The 16,306-nt window shown below is 42.2% G+C and overlaps 1 protein-coding gene across 8 annotated transcripts in view; it reads right to left on the minus strand.

The window, feature by feature from the left end:
- MET (MET proto-oncogene, receptor tyrosine kinase) overlaps positions 1-16,306 on the minus strand; it is a 137,986-nt gene that overhangs the window by 108,803 nt on the left and 12,877 nt on the right. The window lies entirely within an intron of this gene.

The following is a 16,306-nucleotide window of genomic DNA, read 5'->3' on the forward strand; positions in this document are numbered from 1 at the left end:
AGGTGACTGCCACTAAAAACACGACCTTAAAAGAGAGGCAGCAAAGGGACACCTCCCTCAGAGGTTCAAAGGGGGCTTTAGTAAGAGTGGTTAAAACCTTGTTGAGGTCCCAGGTAGGGTACCGGTGCACCACAGGAGGACATAGATTCGTGGCACCCCTCATGAAATTACGTATCAGAGGCTCCTGGGAGAGGGATGAGGACGATCCACAGTGCAGAATCGATGAGATAGCAGCCACCTGACACCGAAGGGTGTTGGGGGCCAAGCCGGAATCCAGCCCCTCCTGTAAAAAGTTCAAAATCTGCAAAACTGAAACAGAAGTAGGAGAAAGCGAATGACGCCTGCACCAGGAGAATGCATGCCAGGTGGCCTGGTAGAAACGGTTCTTTGAGGGATGGCGAGCAGCCTGGAGAGTCCTGATGACCCTAGGAGAAACCTGCAGTGAAGTTAGAATGCACCGCTCAGCCTCCAAACGGTCAGCTGGAACATCTGCGATTCCGGATGAACAAGCGCTCCCTGCAAGAGAGAAACTTTGGATTCGGGAATCATCCAGGGAGGAACCACCGATAGGGACACTAGGTCTGCGAACCAGGCCCTCCGGGGCCAATGGGGAGCAATGAGTATGAGCTCTGCTCTCTCCTCCAGCAGCTTCCGGATAATCCTGGAAAGAAGGGGAAGGGGAGGAAAAGCATAGAGGAGAAGATTGGGAGGCCAAGGACTCCAAAGGGCGTCAACTGCTTCCGCCCCCGGAGACGGGAACCTGGTGAAGAAACGGATGACCTGATGGTTGGTCTGAGAAGTGAACAGATCCACTGCCGGAAGGCCGAAGTGACTGGTGACCTCCCTGAAGAGAGGGGGATAGCGACTCTATTCCGCTTGATCCACTAGAGATCGTCTGAGATAATCTGCTCGAACATTGGCCACCCCCGAGATATGGGCCACTCGCAGGGAGGTTAAATGGACCTCTGCCCACAGACTCAGTTGGAGAGACTTTTCCATCAGGGCCCTGGAGTGAGTGCCCCCTTGTCTGTTCACATGGGCCTTTGCTAACACGTTGTCTGTCAAGACTAGGATGTATTGGCCTTGAACTAGCTCCTGGAAATGTAGAAGAGCTAGGTGGATGGCTCGAAGCTCCAGCCAGTTGATATTCTGTTTCCTGTCCAGTTGAGACCACTAGCCCTGAGCCAGGTGAGACCTGAGATGAGCTCCCAGCCGGACAAGCTGGCATTGGTGGTAAGAGTCAGTCATTGGGGTTCTCGAAACTTGCAGCCCCTGGAGATTGCTGGATCTGTCCACCAGGCCAGGGAATCGAGGACCGTTGGAGGCAAGGGGAGGACAGTTGACGAAGTGTCTCTGTGAGACCCCTGGAACAGGAGAAGGAACCACTGAAGTTCCCTGCTGTGGAGGTGAGACCAAGGGATGATACCAAAGGTGGAAAGCATCTTCCCCAGTAACTTGTGCAGTCGCGAAATGGAGGAGGACTTGTGTCTCCGGCAACAGCCAGCTAACTCCACTAGGCTAGCCTGACGCTCAGGGGAAAGGAAGACTTCTGAAAACACGGTGTCAATTACGGCCCCCAAATGTAAGAGCCGTGTGGAGGGGGTAAGATGGCTCTTATGCCAATTAATCAAAAACCCATGAGATTGCAAAATTTGGAGGGAAGTGGCCAAATTTCTCTGGGCCAGCTCAAGAGAGCGAGAGAGAACAAGGATATCGTCCAAATAAAAAAGGATGCAAATGGGCAGAGAGCGAATATGCCCAATGAGGGCTGCCATCAGCTTGGTGAAAACCCTAGGAGCTGAAGAAAGGCCAAAGAGTAGGGCACAATATTGATAATGTGTGCCACCGTAGAAAAAACAGAGGAATTTATGATGATGAGGCCGAATTGGGACATGCAGGTAGCCATCTATTAGGTCGACAGACGAAAGGTAATCCCCTTCATGGATGCATTCTAAAATGGTTTGGAGGGAGTGCATCTTGAACTGGTGGTAGACAATGTACCAGTTCAAAGATTTAAGGTCGAGAATAGCCCTCCAACCCCCCGAGGACTTCTGAACCAAGAACACCCGGGACTAAAATCCCCTCCTGTGCTGATCAGGAGGAACCTGTTGAATGGCCCCAATATCCAAAAGATGAGTAATAGCAGATTCCATCAGGAACCTTTTGGTACGGTCTCTGGACACGGGACATGGAAGAAAAACCCTCAGGGGAGAAGATCTAAACTCTAGGGAAAGGCCAAGCCTGACCATTTCCCTGACCCAAGCATCAGTAGAAATGGATTCCCAATCACTGGCGAACCAAGATAGCCTACTTCCAATGAGAGAATCAGGAGGGAGACTATTTGGACCTGCAGAAGGGGCGACCCCTCCCGCCTCTAAATAGCTTCCTGGGTTGGTATCTGTACCCTTGTCTGACCTGACTGTCCTGGAAGAGGTTCCCTCTGGACTGGAAGGAGCGTTGAGACCAGTGGGATTGGAAGCCACCTTCTGAATTCCGAAAGGACTGGAAACGAAAGGAACCCTGTTGCGAGTCCGACATGTGATAAGATGAAGGGAAGACTTTACATCCGTCTCTGGTCTCAATCAGGATAGGATCCAGGGAAGCACCAAACAGCTTGTTGCCAAGATAAGGTGAAGTAGTAAGGCGCCACTTGTTCCTGACATCGGTTTGCCACTGGCGAAGCCAAAGCAGCCTCCTAGAAGTGATGGTGGAACCTATGGATTTGGAGGAAAACCTGGCAGCATGAAGAGTTGCATCAACCGAATATTCAATGGCAGCTTTAATCTTGTTAATGTCCTGAGGAGCCCTAGAATCAGAGACAGGGATATGTTCTTGCAACTGCTGGAGCCACAAAAGAGAAGCCCGGTTAAAAAAGGATGCATCCGAAGCTGCTTTCACAGACCAGGCCGCAGCCTGGTGCCCCTTAATGAGATTACGTTCTGCCCGTCTTCCGGGTGTAAGGACTCCTCAGAAGGACCAGTGAGATTAGTAGATGTGGAGAGAGCCACCACAGGAGAATCCACAGCTGGAACCTGCAAAAGATCAGATAAATCGGGGCAAGGTTAAATAAGGGCTTGTCAAGGCTGTTGGGCAGAGGGGCAGAGGCCGGAGATGACCATTGCCTTTGAACTACATCAGTAAAAAGCTTGGGAGTTGGAATCATTTCAGCTTGCACAGAATGTTCAGCAAAAAGAGAAGTAGTAGAATCAGCTCCAGCTGAGGTGGAAGCAGAAGACGATATGGGAGTGCCCAGTTGTGTAGAGATTTGGGCCTTGTATAGGAGGGATCTGAAAAGTTGGGGTCTAAAGAGACCAATAAAGGAAGGTTGCTCCGGTTCAAGCCCTTCATCGTCTGAAAATTCAGGATCTGGATGAATTTCGCCTTCCTCAGAAACAGAGGCTTGGCTGGCCGTGGTTGGTGACTGAGCTCTAGCTGGAGGGGCAGCTGAATCCCCCGCTTCATGTGACCCTCGAGAATGACTGGTGCGGACCCCAGAAGATGAGGATCTAGAGGGCCTCCGTTGAATGCCCTGAGCAATGCCCTGGCGTATGGCCTGAGAAATGATGGCAGCTAGATGAGCAGAAATCTGAACTTCTAGAGGATCAGTAGTAGAAGCAGGAGGACTGATATGAGGAGCAGAAACCACAGAATTCAACCACAATAGCCTGAGGTGCAGTCTCCCTGGACATAGGAGCAAACAAAAGGGCAGCAGTTGCAGAAGGGGGCATATTTCCAGCAGAAAGCACATCAAGTGACAAGGATACCACAGTAATGTCCGGAGCTGCAGGTATAAAGGCAGGAGGAGGAGGAGGAGGAGTGGAAACAACTTTAGGAGGGGTTGCAATCTGAGCAGGAATTGAGGCTTGCTTACTAGCCTCTGGATGAGCCTTTTGAAAAACTTTTTCTATGGCTTTGTGCCTTCTTTCCTCCAGCCTGGAGGTTTCAGCAGAATGATGAGATTCAGAAGTGGATTTTTTACTCCTAGCTTTTTTATTGGGGGGGGAGGAGCTGTGCCAGAAATGCCCTCCCCAGGATCCTCTAGCAATGAGGCTGAAGTTTTGGATCTGGAAGAACGAGGTGGCTGAGCGGCCATCATCTTGGATAGCACATGGAGGGGGGCAGCAGAAAAAGGCAAGCTCAGGGCTCCAAACGCAGAGTAAAACCTCCGCTACTCACAGAATCCAATGTCCAGAAGCTCTCCGATCCCAATCCTGGGCAGCAGAAGAGTCAGAAGATTTAAAATGAAGCAGCAGCTTCCAATCAATTTTGCTAGCCCTCCGGTTCAAAACATGACTCAAAATGGTGCCCGGCAGCTGTTCGCGCCAAAATCCAGCCGCCCAGCAAAGGCTGTACTTGTGGCTTCTTCAGCCCAATGGCTAAGGTGTTGCAAATGGGCTCCTGGGCCAGCACATTGGAGCGAACTTGTGAGTGCTGCCCAAAGCTCTTGCCAGCTGGCAGAGCAGCCGGAGAGTGGCTCCCAGCAAGAATAAAAGGACCAAACCTTTTCTTGCTGCAGAATAAAGGCAAAAAGTTAGCAAGGCAAATCCTGAGGAGAAAGGATCAATTAGATCCATCCAGGGAAGACACGTCTGTCCAAGCTGGACCGAGTCGATCAACTGGAGCCCAAGCAGGAAGAGGCGGGCTTTCAGTTCAGCAGACTCGATCCTGATTGGCTGCTAGACAGAGTCAAACCACATGTGACTGCTGTTCCTACCCAGGCAGGAGAAACTGGCCACTGCTCATCACCTGCCCAATATCATCCCAACAGTGAAGCATGAGATGGCAGCATCATGCTGTGGGGGCATTTTTCAGCAGCAGGGACTAGGAAACTGGCCAGGGTTGAAGGAAAGCTGAATGGAGCAAAATACAGGGATATCCTCAATAAAACCTTTTCCACAGTGCTCAGAACCTCAGACTGGGCTGAAGGTTAACTTTCCAACATGACAGCAACGATCCTAAGCACACAGTGAAGACAACACCAGGAGGGTCTTAGAGACAACACTGTAAATGTTGCCAGCCAGAGCCCTGACTTGAACCCTATTGAACATCTCTGGAGGAACCTGAAAATGGCTGTCAACTGATGGTCACTATCCAACCTGTCTGAGCTTGAGAGGATTTGCAAGGAAGAAAATCCCCCAATCCAGGTGTCATGTCATACCAAAGACTCAAGGCTATAATTGCTGCCAAAGGTGCTTCAACAAAGTACTGAGTGAAGAGTCTGAATACTTATGCCAATATCATATTTCATTTTTTCTTTTTAATAAATTTACAGACATTTCTAAAATTCTGTTTTCACCTTCATCATTATGGGATACTGAGTGTAGATTAATGAAAAAAAATGAATTTCAACAACTGTAGAATCAGGCTGCAGCATAACAAAATTAATGAAAGTGAAGGGGTCTGAATACACTGTATATGAATACTGATATGCAATTGTACATTCAGCAAGCAGAAACCAGGAAGTTTTAACCCAGTGAAATCGCTAAAATTTCAAACATTACATAGCATGTAATGTTATCTATATAGATGTTTGTTTAGTGATTATAAAGTTTTTTTATAATTGTGTTTTGGTATGGTTTTATCTACAATAGCTCTTCACACAGTTTTTAAAAAATGGCTCTATTGAGAGTCAAGGACAGAAAATTGCAAGCTCTATACCAGGAAACTGAAGAAGAGTTGTATTAAGATACAAACTGCAGGCCCATTGTATATGATACATTTTTGACAAATACGATTTGTGAGATTTCAGTGGGAATAGTGGAACAAGATGTGTTAGTCAGTGAAGTTTACATTCTAGATAGTACTGAATAAGGTGGGCCAATGATCTGACTCAATATAAGAGATTTAAGCATGTTAAAGCCATTTCCTTTATGGTCAGACATGCTCCTTCAAGAATAATCAGATTAATGATTCATGATAGACAAAAATGTATTTAAATCATCTAATTTAGCAGAATAGAATCTAAACCTGTATTGCTTACGTTTAGTTTCAATACACTATCCACAAGACCAAAAATATATTGCGATGGATAAAAAGGAGGCAGAAGATACAGAATCTTAAAATGAACCTATTAACATTCAAAGAATTGAACATGTTGTTGATCATAGCTTAGGTCTGGATTAACTTTGGGGATCATGTTTTTCCAAAAGAACTCCTTGGCCATTTACCCTACATGCTGCTGAAGAATCTAATCAGATTTCTCATTTGAAATGCAAAGTTCTCACTTGATGAGATGGTTAAATTAAACTTATTTGATCAGAGAAAACACAATACATCCATGTATGATTGACTGCAAACCGTTTATAGACCTTTTGCATGAAGCAGAAAAAAAATGCACTTGTACTTTGGTGACTGAAGGAAAAACTAGATCAGTAAAGAAAGTGAGCTTTAAAAAAAATCAGAGTAAGAGATAACTTTGTGAACCTATTTGTATTTGTTGCAAATCAGAAGCTTCTATTTTTATCGTTTCTTTCTTTACTTTGTTTTTTTTTCTTTCTCTCTTTAGTGTTTATTTTGCATTAGTTTGCATTAGTTTTTATTGTCGCTTTAAAACTTTTGTTTAAATATATAAACAAATGTATAAACAAATGTATTAAAAAGGAATCATTGTATTCCAAGCTTCCACACACATAAACATTTACACATAGCATATATACATTCAAACACATTTAATATCCATTCCAAAAATATTTCTTCCTAAGGTGTTATAAAATTTGAATTCAATTACGGAATAATTTCTGGACTTCTGAATTTTTTTAAAAAATCATCTTCTTGTATTACATGCTCAGATTACATGTAGGTTCAGTAAGTGTTTTCAAACCATTAGCAATACTTGAGTCATTGCTTTTTTACAGTTTTGAATTACCACGATTGTGGATTATTCAGTTAAACTATTTGATTTTAGCTTTTTAAATCAAACAGGATACACCGGCAGAGGGAACTTCTGAATTACAGCATACCTGGAGGCATTTACCCAAAAAATGAGTTTAAAGCAATTCAAGGCCAAGACTTGTTTGGGCAAATACTGCAATTTTGTCATCATAGCACTACTAATTCAAATCAGTGGCATCAAGGCTCTTTTATACATGACATTTGTTATATACCGTCATCCATGAATATCATCACAAGTGCAAAGAGCAGACAGCTCTTTTATAAATTTGTTGCCTACTTCATATATGTTTCGCATCATAAACTCACAAACTGCATGTCAAGCTTTCACTGTATTTATCTCTCACTCAACTGAAAAAAATGCCTTTCAGCTTTATGTACGAAAAAAGGGGGAAATGCTGAGAAATATCTGCAATGTTCAAAGCTATTAAATTTGCAGATGACACCAAGCTGGCAGGAATAGCCAATACTCCAGAATATAGGCTCAAGTTACAGAAGGATCTTGACAGACTTGAACATTGGGCGCTAACAAAATGAAATTCAACAGTGAAAAAAGTAAGGTTCTACATTTAGGCAAAAAAACCAAAATACACAGGTACCGTACATGTGGTACCTTGCTCAATAGTAGTACCTATGAGAGGGATCTTGGAGTCCTAGTGGACAACCATTTAGATATGAGCCAGCAGTGTGCAGCAGCTGCTAAAAAAGCTAACACAGTTCTGGGCTGCATAAACAGAGGGATAGAATCAAGATCACGTGAAGTGTTAGTGCCACTTTATAATGCCTTGGTAAGGCCACACTTGGAATACTGCATTCAGTTTTGGTTGCCGCAATGTAAAAAAGATGTTGAGACTCTAGAAAGAGTGCAGAGAAGAGCAACAAAGATGATTAGGGACTGGAGGCTAAAACGTATGAAGAACAGTTGCAGGAACTGGGTATGTCTAGTTTAATAAAAACAAGGACTAGGGGAGACATGATAGCAGTGTTCCAATATCTCAGGGGTTGCCAAAAAGAAGAGGGAGTCAGGCTGTTCTCCAAAGCACCTGAAGGTAGAACAAGAAGCAATGGGTGGAAACTGATCAAGGAAAGAAGCAACTTAGAACTAAGGAGAAATTTCCTGACAGTTAGAACAATTAATAAGTGGAACGATTTGTCTGCAGAAGTTGTGAATGCTCCAACACTGGAAATTTTTAAGAAAATGTTGGATAACCATCTGTCTGAGATGGTGTAGGGTTTCCTGCCTGGGCAGGGGGTTGGACTAGAAGGCCTCCAAGGTCCCTTCCAACTCTGTTGTTATTATTATTATTCTTACATCTGCTTTACTAAAAATAGATCCTAATCACATCTACCTATTGAAGGTATCTTGGCAGAAATCCTAGAAAGTCATATCCAACTACAGATAGTCCTCAACTTACGACCACAATTGAGCCCAAAATTTCTGTTGTTAAGTGAGACATTTTTAAGTGAATTTTGCCCTATTTTACGATCTTTCTTGCCACAGTTGTTAAGTGAATCACTGCAGTTGCTAAGTTAGTAACCTGGTTGTTAAGTGAATCTGGCTTCCCCACTGACTTTGCTTGTCAGAAGGTCTCAAAAGGGAATCACGTGACCCTGGGATGCTGCAACCGTCATAAATACGAATTAGTTTTCCAAGCGTCTGAATTTTGATCACATGATCATGGGAATACTATAAAGGTTGTAACTGTGAAAAATGGTCATAAATCACTTTTTTCAATGTCGTTTTAAAGAGTCACTAAATGAACTGTTGTAAGTTGAGGACTACCTGTAGTGTCAATGATTCAGGTCTGATTGAAAAGAGGGCAATTTGCCAGATTAATGCTACGTTTTATAAACAAGTCGGAAGTTTCTACGTTTTGGAATGCTTGATACTTTAGGCACTTTCTTGAAAACTGATTTTTTTTTTAAGTTTAAAATTTTCAAATAAAGAACATGTAAATAATTTAGAAATTTCCTAATTTCCATTTTGTTATACAAGACAGAAAGTATCATGTTGTTTTGGAGATGACATCAACCAATTCTCAATTGTTATTTTAATTGCTAATAAAATGTTAATTAATGATCTCACTTTTTAAAAAAGTGGTTTTGTGATGGCAATCAAGAAGCTTCTTGAACTAATTATTTGAACCCAACAATCAAAGAAGGCAGGATGGTTTTAGAAATGGTCTTAGGAAAACCATAGCAAAGGGCACAGAAAAGAATAAACAAGAGGAACAGTACTTGAATTGAAGACCAACCAGAATTTAGATCAAAATAATGTGCATCATTTCTCTATACATAACACAGAAAATATCCTACCTCCCAAACATTGCAGCAAGAGCTTTTCCAGATTATCAGCTTTTCCCAGTCTTCACATTAATAAAGCAAAATACTTTCCAAGAAAAGCAAATAGCAATTCATAGCTATGAAGACTTTCTGTGTTATAATTCTGGGAATGTCCTTATTTTTGTCAGTGTAAATCTTGCTGATATGATCATCCATTCAGTACATTTGCTCACAATACCTACTAGAATCATTTAGCAAAGGCCCTGAGCTTTGGATTTCTCCCCACTGAGAATTAGTGTGGTTAGCAAAAAGAGAAAGAGTATATTTGAAAAATCAGACAAATGCTTCTGGAGGTTGCAGCTGCATTATTTTGATGGTTTAGCAGCAAACATGAATGGAGAAGCTCTGTAAGAGTGTTGGTGAAGCTTTTCGGCACCAAGTGCCAAAACGGGAGAGTGCCAGGAGGGAGTGGGGCGCCGTAAAAGCAGTGTATGTGCATGCATGTGCCAGGAAGCTGACTTCTGGTTTCCGGTGTGCACATGTGTACTGGTCACCTGGTCTTGCAATTTCTGGCATACATGTGCACGTGAAGACCAGGTGGATGGTGCGCACCACGGAGTTTCCGGCGCTCCCATGCATGGGAAGACCAGGTGCCGGAACCCGGAAGAGCAACGGGCGATGGCTGGCATGCCCAGAGAGATTGCTCTGTGTGCCACTTCTGGCACACGTACCATAGGTTCGCCATCATAGTGCTATAATAATGATGGCTTCCTTTAAATGCTTCCTGGATATTTGTGTGTAAGGAAACATGATACTAAACCAGCAGTTGATGGAGAATAAAGGAAAGTTCAGTTCTAAACTTAAAGACCCGAACAGTAAAAGCTTTATAGTTTCACAGAGAAATGAAATGACTGAAGAGCACATTTAGCAGTAGGAAAGTCAAACACAAAGAAATTCACAGAAAAAAGTTTAAAATGCAAGGATGGCAGTCCCACCTATACTTTCAAAACTCTCTCCTTTTCCTAGAAAAGGGCAGCGTTCTAATCATATGTCCCAACTGCGGTTTTGCTTTTATTTTTTACTCTGCTTCAGATGACAAATTGAAATTCTTTTCAAATAGGACGCCATGACTGGCTGCTTAAATGGTGTATTAATAATTCCTGCAATTTGACAGATTATAAAGCTAAAACAGCTTTTGTCATTAAATAATATATGAGGGATACGTGACAGAAACACCAAAAACATTTGAGTGTCACATTCTGATTCCAGAAGACGACTGGGTGATTAAAAGCATCCAGATCTCATATTGCTTTAAGAATGCTGCATCAGGCACCTTCTGAAAAATACTGTGAATTTTACTTTTACAAGTAGTGGTACTGTAGAACTGAATGAAATGAAGATCAGCTCAATTTCTACCTATTCAAATACAGTGAAACAGGAAAAAAAACACACACAGGGAGAATGTCTAGATCAAATGCTTAAATATATATTCCAAACTTTCATTTATCCTTCTAATCAAAATTTACAATTAATATACCATATTTTTTGGACTATAAGATGCACCAGTGTATAACCCGCACCAAGATTTCTAACAGGTAAGTAAGAAAAAAAAAGGGGGTTGCACTCCCTGGGCCCCAGGAGCACTCTGCAGGCCTCCCAAACCCTCTGTGTATCCTGTTTTTGCGAAAAACGGGCCCATTTTTTGCAAAAATTGGACAAACGGGGCAGGGTTTCGGGAGGCCAAAAATGGCTGTTCAACTCTCTTTTGGGGTGGGGGAAGTGCATCTTATAACTCCGAAAAATATGGTACATAGCAGAAAAAAAATCAAAATTTAAATATATACCACTCAATCTCCAAAAGCTTATTTTACTCTGAAGAGTTGATGGTTCAATTTTTTAAGATTGCAATAAATCAGTACATTATTCTTAAACACATCTTATTTTATCTAGCCTGAAGAAATTCATGCCATCTGGAAAGTCGCTAGATGAGTTCAAAGAAAGTTGCAGAAGTCATGTAACTTCTGCAACTTTCTGTACATTGTTACTAGTTTCATCTAGAGAAAAAGATCAGCTAACAGCTTAAAATATGTATGAAATTTGCATAAATCAAGTAAAGTTTCTAAGTATCTGTGTAAAGGAGTATCCTAGCAATTTTTTAAGTGTTCAGGTTTGATGGGGAAGGGACAAAGAAACAGAAGAACTCTGCAGTTTATGTTTGCAGTAAAATACATTTTCAGAGGAATTTCTCAGAAAATATATTAGGGTTTGAAGCTCAGAAAAAGTAATAAAGATGGTATTCTATTACCTCTTGCCCAATGTAATTAAAAACCTGGGTAATCAATAAGAAAACATCTTTTATATTCCATTATGAGAGTCAGTTTGGTATTCAAATAGTCCTCAACTTGCAATCATTCAAAATTATGGCAGACTGGGGGGAAAAAAGGGTACTTACAATTTAGACTCAGAGTTCCACATTTAGGAGTCTGGCAACTAGCTCACATTTATAGCTATCTGTCCCCTGGACATGTGACCCTGATTTATAATGGTTTTTTGCCAGAAATTGGTGTTTACTTCTGATTTCTGGCAAAAATGCCTATTGTAAACCATGTGTGACCGCCTGCTGTTACCTCATGCCTCCAACCGACCCGTACGCTCACACAGAGAGGGACTTCTCAGGGTGCCGTCCGCCAAGCAATGTTGGCTGGCGGCCCCCAGGGGTAGATCCTTCTCTGTGGGGGCTCCTACCCTCTGGAACGAGCTTCCCCCGGGCTTACGCCAAATACCTGACCTTCGGACCTTCCGCCGCGAATTAAAAACATACTTATTTATTTGCGCGGGGCTGGCTTAAATTTTATTGGTTTTAAATTTTATTGGTTTTAAATTTTTACTAGTAATTTTTTAGTGGGTTTTAGTTTTCATGTTCCAAAGTTTTAGGCCAATTTATGTAATAAGTTTTTTAATTTGTATTTTAATTGTATATTATATTGTTTGTTTTACCTGGCTGTACACCGCCCTGAGTCCTTCGGGAGAAGAGCGGTATAAAAATTGAATAAATAATAATAAAATAATAATAAATAACAACTGCTGTGTTCATTTAATGATTGCTGCAGAAAAAGTTGTAAAATCAGGTACAGTCACATGATGACCCGCTTAATGACCAGCATGACTTATGACCATAATTCTGGGCTCAATTATGGTTATAAGTAGAGCAACACTTGTAGTATTAAAGCTTGAAATCAAGCCAGAAATTGGAATACCATAAATTCTAGTCCTGCCTTAGGAAAGAAGACAGATGGCTGACCTAGGTCCAATCACTCTTTCTCAGCCCTAGGAAGGCGGCCATGACAAACCACTTCTGACAATTTTGCCAAGAAAACTGCAGGGGCTAGTCCAGGTACTCTTCAAGAATCAAAACTATGATACACACTTACTTTGCTCTGCAGCCAAAGTCTAAACACATATTCTAATCTATATACATGTATATATTTGCAATTATCTGTAGCTTGGGTATAGAATGAGAGTGAAGGTTCATTCACTTGTGGGTTGGTTGTGGATTTCATTACCAGGCTAGGTAACATCTTCAGGAGTTTAGAGGATGTCAGTGTTCTTCAATTTATATAGGATTCATGTGATCAGTAGGTTTTGTGGTGGTGAGGTTATGTCAGGTGCGGGTCCCATCAGATCAGGGTGTTATGATGAATCTTCTGATGGGTCAGGCAGTGAGTCACCAGAGACAGTCTTGTGGTGAGTTGTGATGGGGAGGTTACATCAGGTGAGGGTCATTAGGAGGTGAAGTGCTGGTTGGGGATGGGGCTTGTGTTGAGTTGATTGAGGGTTGGTCTGTCTCTGGTTGGCTGTGCAGTTGATTTGAATTCTGAGGGGTTTGTAGTCTGGTGTAGGTCAATGTTGATGGAACTGCTTGTGGAGTTTCAGGCTCCAATGAATTCATGAGCGTGACCAGCACCATCCCTCAATCAACCCACGCAAGCTCCCCCCAATCAGCATTTCACCTCCCAATGACCCTCACCTGATGCAATTCCCAATCACAAGATCCAACACAAAATTCTCATTAGTGACTCATGCCTGACCCATCACAAGACCCTCACTTGACACACCCACACCTGACCCATTACAAGACCCTCACCTGATGTGACCTCACCATCACAAGAACTACTGACCACATGAAGTCCCCATAAACAGAATACTGACCATGACATCCCCTAAACTGCACCGACCATGTTACCTAGCCCAGTAATGAAATGCTCAGAAACCAACCCACAAGCTTGGAGAACAAACCTCCACACTCATGTGTATGTCAGGCCTGGAAGTCATCTTTTGCATTGGATCTTCAGGTCTAACACATTTACTACTGTGGGAAACTGAGAGGGGAGAATGTATGGAGCAAGGGTGATATATAGTCATAGCAATGTTCCTTTCTTAGAGAGTAAAGGACATTTTGCCCTGCACCTGGAGGGCTGAAACTTGGAGGCATCTCCAGTTGGGACGGTGCTTTGATTGGACTATGTGATGGACATGTGGGTGCTGGGCAGGGACTGGACTTTCCTTTGGGTGAGGAAAACCTGGAAGCTTTCAAATCCGGGTTTTCCCAGATGTGCCAATATGACATCTCTAATAAAATGGAACTTTGAGGAACTTCAAGCCTCGGAGACTTTTTTCGTAAGGGGGTGTTACATGGAACCCTGACAGTGTATATGTTTTATACACTTAGAAAAGTCCTAGAACTATGGTTTCACCTGGTATCAATACAAATGTATTGTTACTAATTTCATTCTTTTGAATCATTCCCAAATGAGATTTTTGAATTATATGCATTGCCATATCAAATTGTATTTACCTGCAAAGCTTGCACTTGCGTAAAGGGAAAGTTCATACTGTATTTGTACTATGGCTTAGCTAGAGATGTATGAAACTGTTCATTCTGAACTCTTATCATTTGTCTGCATAATGCAAATTTGCATTATTTATTTATATCCCACCTTTATTATTTTTACAAATAATTCTAGATGGCAAACTTACCATATCTAACATCCTTCCTCCTATTTTCTCCACAATAATCCTGTGAGATAGGTTGACCTGGAAGAGTGACTTTGGGATTGGCCCAAAGTCACCCAATTGGCTCTGTGGCTAATGTGGGATTTGAACTCATGATATCTTGCTTTCTAGTCCAATGCCTTAACCATTATGCCAATTTTGCTTTAGAATTTACATTTATAGTTTTTGCCTCTTTCCTTTAAATTTATTTTCTAACATTACTTGGTATTTATTACAGCAACTCCTTCCTTTCAGGGGTCAAATATCTAAATGTACATCAGAATATTATTTTATTTTGGTGGAGGTCTTCATGGCCAGTATTAATTGGGCAGCGTTGGGCTTCAGGATTTAATGCTCATGGTCTAGGCAAAGATTTCCTGACCTTTGCCACCAATTGTGGCTGGCATCTTCAGAGGCAAGGACATCCACTACGCAGACTGATTAGTTTTATGTCTGACTACGCAGGACTGAGTAGTTTCTAGCCAGGTGACCCAGGACTTTACAGGCTCCCAACTGCTTTCTTTTCCATGGACACTGCCATTTTTTTTGAAGCCTCTTCTGTTGCTTCTTTCTTGTAGTTGATCTCTTCCCATCTAATTCATCCACTGGAAGACCAGTTGAATTTTAAAAAGAGAGAAAGAAAACAGCAAAGTTTAGCAGTTTCCCCATCATATGGACTAGAATGGAAAGGTGGCAAAATTCTTGTCTATTTCACTAATTCTTTCTAAAGTCTACATTTCACTGTTACAGTGTAAAATGGTGTAGTGTAGTATGTAGTACGCATAATGCTCCAGTGAATCTGTATATAGAAACATTAATTAACAAATCTGGTCTTTCCCCATGCCACCCCTGCACCTGCTGTTACAACAACAACAATGTAAAAAGGTTCACTATTCGCTAGTCCACCATCCCAAGATGAAATGGCTATGGAAGATAGTAACTGGAGGAAGGGCTATTGTATAGTGTACAATATGCAACTGGATGTAATGTGTTTGCTTACAATGAAATGAAACAACAATTGGCACCACTTGATCTGATCCATATTGGAAAACTTTGCTTTTGGTATGTGACAGGAAAACACAGGTGAAGTTGACTTCCGGTGGCTGGAGCAGAATATGATCTTATATATTCTTGCACTCGAGAAAGAGTTAGTGGGCTGTACTTATTACAGGAGGGAACTTGTTGTATGGATTAACCTTAAATATTTTAAAATGTGTCATTAATGATATATAGTTGCCTAAAGTGAGAATGTTTATACCAGGGGTGTCAAACTCAAGGCCCGTGGGCCAGATCTGACCCGCAAGGTGCATAGACCTGGCTGGCGGGCCTGCCCTGGAAACAGTGAAGGACCAGCTCACAGTGACTCTGCCAGCAAAAACTGAGGTCAGGAGGGGCGTGCATGGTCCTCCCGGGCTCCGTTTTCACTGGCAGAGGGCTAGAGGAGGCTGTTGCAGGAAAAAAAAAAGGGAGCCTGGGAGGACAATGGATCCCCCCCCCAGCCCTGCCTGGGCCACCACAGGCGCCTCGACATGAATGACATTGATCTGGCCCCGAGGTCACCTGGACCCAAGGTCAAACACAACCCTCATGCAGGCCTCAATGAAATCAAGTTTGAAACACATTCTGCACAAATGGCTTACTTTACACAAGGAATGGTCATTACATTCTTGTAATAGCTGGGCAAATACACGTCTTTTTCTGAGAATGCAATAAGTGAAAGAATGGAAGCTTTAAAACTGCAAAGAAAAGGGGAAAATCTAAGCAAGTGCTGGTTCTCCGGCAAGGCAGAAAACAGTGTATGGAAAAATGAAGGAAAATTTGAAATATGGTCATATTAATGAAACTTAATTGAGAATTCAACAAAATGCCAAATCAAAAATAAGACATATAATTGAGGTCAGCCTCTATTTTGCCTATATCATATGGCAAGTTAGTAGCTCATTTAGACATTTTAGGATTAAACAATTTCTAAAAGATTAGTCAATACACGTGGGAAGGAAGGCTTACTTTAGTTCCAACAGCATCAGATACAGAAAACAGGAAATATATACAGCAAGAAAGCATTTGTTTTCATACAATGGGA

This window comes from Ahaetulla prasina, chromosome 7, assembly GCF_028640845.1.
Source record: "Ahaetulla prasina isolate Xishuangbanna chromosome 7, ASM2864084v1, whole genome shotgun sequence".
In the NCBI taxonomy this organism is placed as follows: Eukaryota; Metazoa; Chordata; class Lepidosauria; order Squamata; family Colubridae; genus Ahaetulla; species Ahaetulla prasina.